Below are 10,965 nucleotides of genomic sequence, written 5' to 3'. Positions count from 1 at the left end.
GGGTAGGGAATATTCCACCGGCCATTCCGTCCTTCTGTCTATGCTCCTTTTCAGCTCCCCTTGGAAGCTGAAAAAAAAAAAAATAGTCCTGGAAAAATATCAGCATCACCTGGCAGCAGCTAGAACAATATGTGCTATCGACATTCCTTTTGTACCACAATCTGAAAACACAGGGAGGACTAGAAAGAAAATTAACTCTGTCCCAGCTGAAACACAACTGCAGCATCCGATGGGGATGTGGGAATGGGGCATTTCCCCCAAATCTCATCAGGAAGGCTGGGGGGGTGGGTATGGTGCGGGGTCCATCGATATCAATCAATATCCAGAAAGCAAAAAAAAAACCTCCTCAAAACACCCCCCTCTGCCCCACCCCTCCTCCGCAGCGCTCCTCCCGTTTTTTCACTTTTCTTCTAACTTTTAATGCCCCCAAGAGCTCTTCACTCTTAAAGCATTTGTTCCAGGAGCTTGTAAAGTTGAGCCGTGAGATTTGTGCAGCCCGTCACGCAAGGAACTTTAATTAAACATGTGAAAGTCAGAGACACTCGGTGTAATTCAGACTGACAGTGTATCTAAATATATTTAGTTCCTGGATTTTAATTAAATCCTCCAAAGCAATTGTTTGATTCCTTAAGCACAACTCAATCTTTTTCCTTTTGACTTTTTCAGCTGTTCCTTGGGTCGGAGGAGCGTGTTTCCAGCCTGGATGTTTGCCTTTGTGTGGTTTCCCATATTTTATGTCCCGGACAGGTGATGGATGCTCTTGACGTCAGGAGGAAACCTGGATGGGTCCCAACAAGAGACTCTCTCTGGTTGTAGAAAAGGCAAGGTGGCTCGGTTTTTACCTACCAGGAGAAACAATATATTTTTTTTCTGAAGATCATAAATATCCCAGAAAAATCCTGCCTGAGACAAGCAGGAGGGAGACGTCCCAGCACGGTTTGCTTTGCTCCATGACTGCAGTGGGATGAGGGATGGAGAAAGGCCCCCGGGGAGTGTCTCCAACCATCACCCCCCCGAAGCAAGTTGTCCCCAGATGCTCCTCTCTTTCCTCCAACAGCAAATTTGTGGCATTAAGTGAAATAGGGGTATTAAGTGAAACACATTTCTTCCCTCTTGCATCTGCCCTGCTTTTCTCTAATCAGTGTAATCCCAGTAATTACACGGTTAGGGCAATGGAAATCGGTGATGGCAACTGCTAGACCCTTGTTGGGACTTCTTGGGCTCTGGGATGGGCTCATGCCCGGCTGTCCCAGGGCTCTGGGCAGAGGCATCCTCTTTCCCAGTATCTCCCAGTTGCTTGCTGGGGTTTGGGTCTCATTTTGGGAACCCCCCACCCCTTGCTGTGGGCTCACCATGAACATCTGCCTCCCACCCCCACCCCCTGCCCGTGCCATCTGTCCTGCGCAGGGCAAGTAATTAAATGGGGCTCTTCATTAATATGTCCTTGATGCGACAGCACCCTGGGAAAGGAGAAGCCTCAATTACAAGACAGGGACTTGTAATTACACAGCTGAGAGCGGCACGATTTTACACGTATGACCCCATGGGTACAGGGAGAAATTTTGGGGCCATCTTATTACCATCCTTTGACTTTTTCCCCCCCTTCCCAGCCACTTCTCCTCCTTTGCTCCCCCCCACCTCTTATTTGGGGCAGCCCCCTGTGCATCATTGCTTTTAGGGACCTGCTCTTTGGGTTGGGGGTGATGCGAGGTGCAAACCCTACCCGGGGCCATGCAGCCGTGACCGATTCGGGGACCCCATATCATCTATTTATTTATATTTATTTATTTATTTTTGGCAAATGAGCTCCAGCGCAGCTGTTAGCCCAGGGCAGGAGTTGTCTTGGGGGGGGGGGGCCTGGGGGAAGCTCTGCTGGAAAGAACAGAGCTGCCCTGGGGTGGGGAGAGAGAAAAAAGCAAGCACCAGCTGAAAATGCAAGGTCAGGACTCAGCCAGGGCGATTGGAGCTGGCAGGGGGGGAAAGAAAGCAAAATCTGGGAGCAGTTCTTAAGCAAATAGACGGTCTTCTCGGTTCTTGTCTGTAAGAAACAGCTCTGACAGCTCCTTTCACTGCTCTGCAGCTTTCCCAGGGCTGGGAAAACTACAAAGCAAGGGGAAAAAAAAAAAAAAAACCCTCAAGAAAGATAATAAGGAAAGCAACAGGGAAGATGTGAAAAAAGAAAAAAAGCTGAGTCTTCAGCTTCATGATTTGTTTGTATTTTGAGCCAAAAGAAGAGAATAAAATCCCAGTGAATCCTTCCTGGGTTCTGCAGATGTTTGGGGAAGCTGCGTGGAGGTGAGGTCAGGGGGGGCCCAGTCCCCCCGTGGGGTTGCTTTGGCAGAGGACAGCCTTTCGCATGAGTCCAGAGCCAATTCCCAGCTCCTCACAGATGAAAAAGCAGGATGTCCTCTCTGTGGCTGGGACATGGCAGCTTTGCCTCCTCCACAGCTGCCCTGGGGCTCGGGGAACCCACGGTGGCTGCAGAAACCCAGCATCTTCCCCAGTCACTGCTGTCAGGAAGGGGATTTGCCCTTGAAAGAAGTTTTGCAGTTTTGCATGAAAGTCCAAAAGAGGGCTTTAGGAGAACAGCTGGGGAAGTTCTTCAGGACCAGTATCATGAACATCAAGTAGGACCACATCCTGCTCTCTGGAAGGGCTGCGTAGCCTCCAGCCCTGGTAATCGCATACGATGCTCAGATGATAGTCATATTGTTTGCACCTGCTCAGTCCTAAAAGAGCTCAGGCCACAGTTAAAGGGAATGAAATGTGGTGCCCAGGCCAGGGCCCGGCAGATATCTGAGCCTGGGTGGTGGGGAGAAGATAAGGAGGTTGTATTGAGGTGAGGGTCAGTGTTTCTCCCAAGGAACAGGCAACGGAACAAGAGGAAACGGCCTCAAGTTGCACCAGGGGAGGTTTAGGATGGATATTGGGGAAACATTCTTTATGGAAAGGGCTGTGAAGCCTTGGAAGAGGCTGCCCAGGGCAGTGGTGGAGTGACCATTCCTGGAGGGATTGAAAAGCTGGTCAGACGTGGTGCTGAGGGACATGGGTCAGTGGTCTCTGTCTCTGGAGACATTTACAACCCCCTGGACACATTCCTGTGGGACCTGCTCTGGGTGGACCTGCTCTGGCAGGGGGTTGGACTGGGTGACCTCCAGAGGTCCCTTCCAGCCCCATAGCATTCTGGGATTCAAGGTTGGCTCTGGGAATGCTGGGCAGCGTGGGGCTGGGAGATGTTCATTCACCTCCCTGCAGGAACGTGGGTTTCCCTTCCCACCGGGCAGACAAGGCAGCAGCGATTCTGAAACCTCAACACGTGTCGTGCCTTTGTTGAGGAAACACAACTGTTACTCACAGCCCACGTGGAACCCTTTGTCTGGTGTCATCTCATTCAGGGGCGTGAGATACGCCTAAGGGGAATCTTCTAACGAGGCGTTTAATCCCTAAAGTGTGAAAAATGATTAAAAAAGGGGAAACGACAAAGAGAAAATTAAAAAAAAAAAACCAACAAACTAAAAAGGAAGTCATGGCTGCATGCCCTGCATATCTAATCCCCTTCAGATGCAGCACAGCAGACGGGTTAACACCAGGCATCCGCCTCTCCTGGACTCGCTGTGTCTGCATGGAAGATGCTGCTCTCTGCAGACAGGGGAAAACATGGCCAACCCCCCAGACCCTCCATGGGAAGCCCAAGGTGGTTTTCTGATCGTCCTCCAAGACCCTTGCGTGTCTCTCCCTCAGCAGGACAGATGTTTTCCCTGGGTGGGAGGTGTCTCCAACAAGCTGTGCTCGCTTGCTCCTGGATGGTGGTGTCACCTCGCATGACCTGGGTGGGTGTCAGGAGGATGGGGCCAGTCTTTTTCCAGTGGTGCCCACTGACGGGACAAGAGGAAATGGGCACAAACCTGAATGTAAGAAGTTCCACTTAAATATGAGGAGGAACTTCTTCACTTTGAGGGTGGCAGAGCCCTGGAAGAGGCTGCCCAGAGAGGTGGTGGAGTTGCCTTCTCTGGAGACATTCCAAACCTGCCTGGACACATTCCTGTGGGACCTGCTCTGGGTGGACCTGCTCTGGCAGGGGGTTGGAGGAGATGGTCTCCACAAGTCCCTTCCAACCCCATATCATTCTATGATTCTGTGACCAGAGCTCGGTGGTACCCAGGGAGCATCCATGGTCCTCCTGCTCTTCCCCAGGAGCCAGGCTCCTGGTACAACGTCTCCAGCTGGACCTGGGAGGGGGAAGAGATTTTGGATTTCCCTCCCTGCCTTGTCCCCACATGTCACCAGGGTCTGAAGGGCTGTGGCTGGTTCCCCAGTTGCACGTGCTGCTCCCTGGATAACACAATAAGATTCCTTCTTTCTCCTTTTTCTCCATCTTTCACAGCCAGCAGAGCCTGTTAGGAGGCATAAGAAAATCCAAACCAGAGTATGCCACATATACTTAATGAATGCTGCATATGCTTAATGAATGCTGCATATACTTAATGAATATCCCTCTTCACAGCATAACTGGGGGTTTTGACTCCTCGGTCCAGTCGCTAAACCGAATTATCCCTTATTTACCCTGCTCTGCTCAGCATCGCTCTTGTTAGCGTCCTCCTTTCAATTACAGCAGCTTCAGAGAGCGGGTTTCCCAGGGCGATGGATTAGACGTGAGTGAAATAACCCATTTGTCTCCCCTCATTCCTGCTGCAGATCACACTTACCCGAAACACAGACCAGGAGGAGCCCGCAGCGGGGTTTTAAAGAGTTGTCACTGGGCCAGAGCCACGGAGAAAACACTGCTTTGCTGGGACCACTAGGGTTCTGCTGGATCTGGGGGGAGATTAACAGGGGGGGCAGGTGTCTTTGGCTTGAAATGAGCAGCTCTGCTTGTGGGAAATGGAGACGTTGGAGCTTCAAAGAGCTGGAGCCTCTCGACACGCTGGGCTGAGGGTGGCAGAAAATGCCATCGCAGCTTCCCCGGAGGATGCTGGTGCTGAGGGAATGGAGGGAAAAGTGATGCTTGGTCCTTTTCTGTAGTTTGGGATGAGCAGGGTTAGGAAGGAGCGGGGGACCAGGTCCTAACACCTTTCTCCTAACACCTTTCGCAGGGGTCCCTGCTTGCTTTGGGGTCCCAGCATTTCCACAGACATGCCAGCCTCACACCCTGCCAGCCCCAGGCCCACCAGGCACTGCTGGGGCTTCAGAGCTTCTTGGCACTGGGTTGTCTACTCCAGCATCAGCCCTTGTGCTTTTACCAGTGGGCTGGCAGCCACTCAGCCCCAGGACTTCATTTTCCACCACCTTGGGAGACAACAGAGCCACTTCTTCTCACCCCATGGGACTTCATGGGTGGTGAGGAAGCTCAGCGCTCTTCAAGGACAGGGACAACCTCCCTCCTGGCAGTACCTGCTGCCCCACACCTTTAGTGTGGTCTCCATGGTTTCCCTGCTGGGTGTTACCATGGTTACCTGATTCCTTTTTTCATTAGGAGACATGAACTCTGATAGTTCTTGCCTTGTGTCTGCCACCTCCTCCAGCTCCCTGGGCTCTTGCACAGGCTGGTTGGAGGGAACGGAGTGAACTTTGCCTGGGACAAGGGTGGCAGTGGGGCATCCCTGAGCCCATCCAGCCCTGGGAGACCAGGGTTGGACCTAGAGGCTGTTGATGGGCTTGAAAGAACTGTGTCAACCCTCTGTGTGTTGGTTGGGGGGGTGAAGAGAATGGAAAATGGTTGCTGTCACCTGGATTTTCTCCCTGAAATTAGGCTGCACTGGGTTGTGCCTGGGGTAAGGAGCATCCTTGCTCAGTAGAAGAAAGTCCATCATGGTCAAAAGCCTCCCCAGGGACATAAGCTATGGCCAGTGTCTCCACCTCCTAGTCCAGGTGCCTCTTTTCTCTGCCCTCTCCCCTCTCAGGAACAGAGGAATGAGGCAGGAAGAGGGATGTGCTTTTAGTGAATCTAAACAGACTTCACCCCCCTGCGTCCATTTCCTCCTCGGGCGGCTGGAGGACAGACTGATGGATGGGCCACTGCGGCTGTTGACTCATTTCCAGAAAGTGCTTGGAAAAGAGGGAGGAGGAATGCTATCAGCACCTGCCTGAAAACATCCTCCTCGGCTGGGAGCGGTGGCTGGGCCAGGAGTCCCCTCCAGATGCAGGTCCCAAGCTGTGTCCTGGAATCTGCATGTGCTCGTGGTGCTCAGCTCCTGTGGAGACCTCACCTGGGGAGCAACAGCTCTCACCTTGGGCTTGGGCAACTGAATTGCTCTTGGCTCAGGTCCAAAGTTCAGACAAAGGCACAGATCTCCCCTAAACTCCTCTAGCCTCATGTGGATACCTCTGACACTCACAAGCACCTCTTCTTGTCATGGTCCCCCCTTCAGTACCTAAAGGGCCCCAGGAGGAGGGGGAAGGGTTGGACACTGCAAGAGGGGAGATGGAGCTGAGCTGTGGGGAAGAACTTCTTTGGTGGGAGGGTGGTGAGAGCCTGGCCCAGGTTGCCCTGAGAAGCTGTGTCTGCCCCATCCCTGGAGGGGTTCAAGGGCAGGTTGGAGGGGGCTTGGAGCCACCTGGTGTGGTGGGAGGTGTCCCTGCCCAGGGCAGGGGGTGGCACTGGGTGGGTTTTAAGGTCCTTTCCAACCCAAACCATTCCATGATTCTGTGATCCCTGACGTCCCAGCCTCCCCCAAATAACCCTGGGGAGGGGTATCTGCTGGGGGAAACAGCTCCAGCCTGGTAAAGAGGATGGAGAGAGGCTCCTGCCAGCTTTGGCCCAAGCACCCTCCTGAAAGACTGTGTGTGGAAAGCACCAGTAGCCTGAGTAATCCATCGCAAGTGCCATACTTGGAGGAATTAATTTCTCTGGGGAACTGGATAGATAATTATTGCCCTTTTAGTGCGTTACTTGGACGCGCTGGTGCTCTCCAGCCTCTCTGGCCCTGGCTTGGCTTGCCTGCGTTCTCTCAATCATCAAACACATTTGGGCGGCAAAATTTCCAAGAAAATGTAATAAACTGGTCCTCAGAGACTCCATTTCACGTCGTGTTGGAGATGAAAGCGAAGAGGAGCTGGGTCACACGAGAACTCCCTGCACTTGCAGACACTGTCTCCACTTGGAACATGACTCAGCCTCTCCTCAGCAGAGGACCATGCCAGGCAGAGCTGGATGATGGGAAAAGGCTCATCAGGCCATCCCGTCCAGATGTGGAGGTCTGGATGTCCCCTCCAACCCTCTAATCACTCTCTGCCACACGGGCTCCGGGGCAGCAGCAGCAGAAGGGACCTGAGTGATGCTCTCCAGGCATCGCTGGGAGTCACTGGTAGAGATGTCAGCAGGCTTATGGCCAAAAATATTCTCAGCGGCTGGAAGAGGTGAGCAATGTCCTTTCTGCTGTGAAAGCCTGGTCCTGGAGCAGCGTAAGGAAAATATTTGGAAGCATTGAGAGCAACTGAGCACCAGTTGTCCACACAAGTGCACAGCCTGAGCCTCTTCAGCTCTCCACAACCCAGCAAGGGAAGCACCCTCTTGCTTTTCTCTGTCTTGGAAGAGGCTGGAATGAGATAATTTCATGCAACTGTTGCTCTCTTTTGTTTTGCTGCTCCTCCGTGCATGAAAGGAAGCGAGGGCTCTCCTAATTAAATCGTTGTTGGGCAGATGTACGAGCTGCTGAGGAGCGTGGAAGAATAAAATTAAGCAGGTTGCAGCTTCCCTGAGATGTTTTCATTCAGGAGGATGAAACCGTTCAGGGCTGTTATTTTTTCACCCCATTTTGGTAAAGAAACAATTAAACTCCCCTCTTTGTCAAAGCAGGACTCCAGAAGGCAGCAGAGTGAAAACATCTTTTCTACCTGTTGAACACCCAGTATAGAAACTATTGCTGCTTCTCACAGGGATGTGTAAAGAGAGGGGAAAAGGGGGAAATGGGATATACATTTCTTCACCACAACAAACATTTGCTTCAGGGTTCAATTTGCTCGGCCAGCTTGGTCCTGCCAGGCAGGAATGAGTGGTTCAGCACGTTTGGTGTGTCCTGCTGATGCATGGGAGAGCTGGGACATCCCATCAGGGCAGGGGATCCTTTCCCTGCTCCAACTCCTGGGGGTTCCACCTCCCTCTCACCTTCTTTGGCAGCTGTAACTTCTGTCCCCTTGGGGGGCTTTTGGGATAGAGCAAGTGGGTTGTATACTCAAAGGGCCCTGTGATACCCAACACCATCTCATCTCATCATCTCATCATCTCATCATCTCATCATCCCATCCCATCGTCCCCAGAACCTGAACTAATTCAAGCTTAAAAACACCATTTCTTGACCTCTTGCTCCAGAACTATTCTAGCTGAATGAGGAGAACAGTCTCTGTGTAACCATCCAATGGGAGCTGTGAAAGAAGGCAGAGGAACTCTTCCACCAGCCATCCCCACAGACTGATGCAGGACCTTTCTTGCTGAAAGAGTAAAAAAGTTCAAGACATGAGGGAAATCCCTTTTGGTGACTCATGCTTTAAAAATGCAGGTGTGACTGGTGGTGCAGGAAGATCTGAGATGATCTCCGATGACTGAAGCTGAACGAAAGAGAAGAAGAGCAGCCGTTGATGTGGGGAGAAGGTCCACGTGGCCCAGATATATGTTCCAGCACATCGGCAGATGTCTGAGAGCCAGGGCAGAGAGGTGTTTGTTGCCTTTACCCACCCTCCATCAAACTGTGCTTCAAGGAGCCGGAGATGGAGCAGGCAATGGGGTAACACCCTGGTCTTATCTGCTTTTCCTGATCAATCACCACTGAAATTAGAGAGGACACATTTGGTCGGGATGAGCCTTGGTGTGGGCTGAAAATGGCCATTTTTATGTTATAAATACCTTCCAATTCCCAGCCTTAGTCCACTCATTTGCAGCATGTTTCTATTCCCTCTTGTGTCATAGCTTGGACATCTTCTTCCCCAGCCCTAGTGCTCAGCACCACACGTTCATGGGGAGGGCTCCTATCTCAGCCCCCTTGTCTCTCGCAGCTGCCTTTCTTTCCCCAAGTCAGTACTTTGGTCCTGACAAACAGCCTGGCAGATGGATGTCCTGGTGTCATCTGGAGCGGGTTGGACTTTCAACCTGGGGAGAAGATAACCGGCCTCAAACACAAACAAGGAAGTACTTCTGCACATCACATCTGTCCCTAAAGGGCCTCGAAGACATCCAAAAGTCTACCTGCTTTCAAAACAGAGCCATGGGGGGCCAGGTCCTCTGTGGCAGGTCACCATGCATGCAATGTCTGGCTGAGGGAGCCCTTCCTCTGGCTGCTGGAAGAGAGACGATCTGAGCATCAGATCATCCGAGCAGAGCGATGATCCATCACACGTGTCCTGTCCTGGGTTTCTGCTCCCAGTCACGCTTGGAGGCAGCATCCAGGGCAGGAGGATGCTCCTACAGCTGATCTTGCTTTCCTGACACAAAAACCTCCCCCAAAACCACCTCGAGTCACACCAGGCCTTGCAGGCCCTGGCTCTCAAAGGGTGCTGGCAAACTGCCGGCACTGCCTCCCTCGCCAGAGGAGGTAGAGAATGGCTCGAATGACCCAAAATGGGGTTTTTCAACAGCTGGGCAGAGGCGGGAGAGGCCGGCAGCTCCAGTTGTATAAACATGACCCCCCTCTCACTGCCTGCCAGATATTTCCTCCCGGGGATCAATCTGTTTGTTGCCATTGTCCACGGTGGAATCGGGTTGTGCAACGTCCCTTGCCGCGACGTTATTATGCTTTCAGAACTTCTCCGTTTCAGATCCACTTAATCCACTTGCTACCATCAAATTCAATTAGGTGTCTTAGGCAGAAGTCCGTCCCCCCCTCCCCGCTCCCCCCGGACTGTCATTAAACTGCTGTGGCTGCTGAAGGGCGAGCCTTTCAGCTCCCGTCCCCCGTGTCCTGGAGACAGGGCAGCCTCCTCCTTGCTGTTTGAGCTCCAAGAGAGGCAGATCCCAGGGCTCAGAGATGTTCACCCCCGGTTCCATCACCAGCAACCTCACTGGGTGCTGCACTGGGGGCAGGGTGTCTTTATTTTAGGTGTTCCTTAGTACTGCACCTGCTCAGCTCTGTGTCCCGGTGGGTGCAAGCCCTTTGCAGGTGCCCTTGTTAATGGAAACCCCGATCTCCATTCCCTCTGCAGCTGGAAGTCACCCAAAAGCTGCCATGCTGAGGCCACCCTCTTACCCTGCAAGGTCCAGGCCTGAAGGGGTGATGCTGGAAGCTTTTTCTGCCTTCTTACAGCAGATGATCCTGCTTTGTGGTGATGGAGTCCCACCACGTGGGCTGGGAAGAGCTGACAGTTCCTGAGATGCTGCCTCAGCCTTCCTGCATCCCTCCTTCTTCCCAGCCCCACCAGGACAGGTCATGGCTCTTAGCTCTTGGGCCAGCTGCAGCTCTGGGAGCAGAAGGATCCCCAGAGAACATCTCCATGGCATCCACCCGTGGGCATTACCAGCCTGTCCTATGTGTTTAGAAGCTCTGGATGGGGGAGACTATGTGAAGGGATATTACTACCCACCCTGTTGGCTGCATTCATACCAGTAACTACCAGTAACAAGTTGGCTGGTTCCAGACCAGTAACAGCCAGTAGCAAGTACCATCTGCAGTCAAACAGGTTGGGTTAGGGGCAAAGCCCTTCTCTGAGCTTGGATAACTTTGGAAAACCTCGGCTTGTGTGTCATCCCAGATGCTTTGAGTCCACCACAGTGTGCAAGGAGGGTGTGCAAACACCAGTGGTAACCAGGAGGGCACCACCACACTGGTGAGAAGACTCTGCAGATGGAAAGAGCCTGCTCTTCCCTCTGTGCTCACCAGGACAAGCAGGGATGGGGCATCCTGAGTGGCACCAGAGGGTGAGGTTGGGTGAGGTGGCACAGGAAGGTGAGGCTAGGTGACATGGTATGGAAAGGCTGAGACTAGGTGACATGGCACAGGAGGCTGCAGTGAGGTGACATAAGGGTTGGAAGGGACCTCC

The sequence above is a fragment of the Calidris pugnax genome, unplaced genomic scaffold (assembly GCF_001431845.1).
Source record: "Calidris pugnax isolate Ruff unplaced genomic scaffold, ASM143184v1 scaffold558, whole genome shotgun sequence".
In the NCBI taxonomy this organism is placed as follows: Eukaryota; Metazoa; Chordata; class Aves; order Charadriiformes; family Scolopacidae; genus Calidris; species Calidris pugnax.
This window is presented reverse-complemented; position numbering follows the sequence as displayed.